Source organism: Aplysia californica, unplaced genomic scaffold, assembly GCF_000002075.1.
Source record: "Aplysia californica isolate F4 #8 unplaced genomic scaffold, AplCal3.0 scaffold00495, whole genome shotgun sequence".
Lineage (NCBI taxonomy): Eukaryota > Metazoa > Mollusca > Gastropoda > Aplysiida > Aplysiidae > Aplysia > Aplysia californica.
This window is the reverse complement of record NW_004797765.1, coordinates 218,770-220,933: the sequence shown is the minus strand read 5'-3', so window position 1 is coordinate 220,933 and position 2,164 is coordinate 218,770.

The window sequence follows — 2,164 nt, the reverse complement described above, 5'->3', positions numbered from 1 at the left end:
TATATAATTATATTTATATTATTATATACAAACAAACATACACACATGCAAACACACACATACACACATAGAGCTAAGAGCAACATTTTCCCAGCACATTTCGAAGACACATATTTAAAATGACTTGATTAATGATTTTGAAGTGGAAAGTTAGACAATGAGCTTTCAAATAATTCCAATTTGTTTTCTTATACTTAGAAAATTGCCAGAACTGTTTAACGTTTAACGGCTGGACATTGCTGTGCTCACAATTTATGAATAGAGTTATACCACCGGAGTTACCTTTTTTGTTTCGAAATTTGCTTGTTCTACATATTTAAATACTTATACTTCATTCCTTTTATTCCCTTTACCTTGAATTTTTGTTACTCTACATGTGTCACCCAAATGTCGTTACGCCCAATTGAGCTACTTAGAGATACATAATTGGGTCTCGAAATGTTCTGAAGTCAACTTGCCATAATAGCTAGATCAATAATTATATGTGACGTGTGATGACAAAATGAGTTACTTCTCGGATTTCTCCTTTATGGAAATTGATACATCAACTTGATAGGTGAAGTTAGTACAATTTGTGAGCATGGAATAGTAAAAGACACAGTAAACTTGAACAAAATGGCATCAATTGAACATTTATAAATCTGACCCCAGTGTCGATTTTCACCCGATATCTCCATTCTTGGGTCGTGAGAAGTAACTCATTTTGTCAGCACATCTCACATATATGGGTAACATGAAAATTTGGAGAACAATGCTGTCCCTCTCCAGCCCCGAATTAAATGCGTACATCAGTTCCTCATCGATCCGTTAGTTATCGTGAAAGAGGGGGGGGGGTCATCAGAAATCTAGTAAGAAATAGTTACATTATAGTTTTCCAACTCTATTTTCGGATCTCCGGGGCTGTAGATAATATTGTTAGTCATGTTGTGAGATCGTTTTACCCCTCACATCAGCGAACAGTCTGAGAGGAGTTTGTCTGTTGAAGAGGAGCTTAGGGCGAACATGTCACACACAGGAGAACCAGCCATCCGAGGCTGCTGTTTGTAAAGACGTCTTAGTTTAGAGTTAGAGCCCGAAATAAAACTTTTTTGCTACCTCGTAGTTTGAGCTTTCTGCACTCCTTTTGGTCTTACGGGCTCCTTCTTTAATCTGAGGCCAGAACGGCTTAGGTCAAACTGCCCTTCCAAGAAAAGAATAGCAAAGAAATTGACAACACTAGAGCTGCGTAACTTGTTTATATAATTATTTAGGGTGCAGCCAGCATGTAAAAAACTTTGTCAGATGTGCATTGACCTTCTTTTTTTGTAAGTGTTTACCGCGCTCACAACTGCATAAGGCCATAATATGAGCGTGCGGGACACATTAAACATTTTCAGTTGGCAGGATACTTTGAATTTTGCCCGGGTGGCGGCCGAAGCCTGTTCATATCGATTTGGGACCACCAAGAGACCTTTTACGTGCACGACTTGCACACGGGATCTCAGAGAGAATTTTCGCCCTTACTTGCCATAAAATCTGTGGTGTGGCTGAAAGACTGCAATAAGAAGGAGCCAAAGAGTAGCAGTAGAAAAGCTGCAGAAAGAGTCAGGAGCCCAGAGAAGGTGAGGGGGTGGGGACAGAAAGTGGAGACAAAAGCAGACGACAGAGCATTGTTAGTGTTAGATAGCTAGAATGGAGGTGAAACGGGATCATTTTTTAAAAGAAAACGTTCCGTCGCTATCCAGATTCAATTCCGGGATCTATTGAATGAGAGGCGAACACCGTCACCTCTCGACCACGAGAGCCTCTGACTCACCTTCTATTACTGTGTATTGTGTGCTGCAGTGTGCTTGTTTTGAAGGCTACTAGGCCTACCATTTTTGTCGTGCATGAGCTAGCATTTGAATAAAAAAGAGGGAGGAAAAAGAAATTTTAAAAAGAACAGTACCAACTGTTCAGGAAAATGGGGAAGCATACGAAAGACTTTGTACATTTGCACCCCGACGAAAATAAAACAAAAATACAAGTAACACACTTGACACATTTATACTGTGACGATTAGATTTCTGTATTTATTACATGAATATGATATAATATTATGAACTCATACAGAGAGAGAGAGAGTGAGAGAGAGAGAGAGAGAGAGAGAAAGAGGGGGGGAGAGAGAGAGAGAGAGAGACAGAGA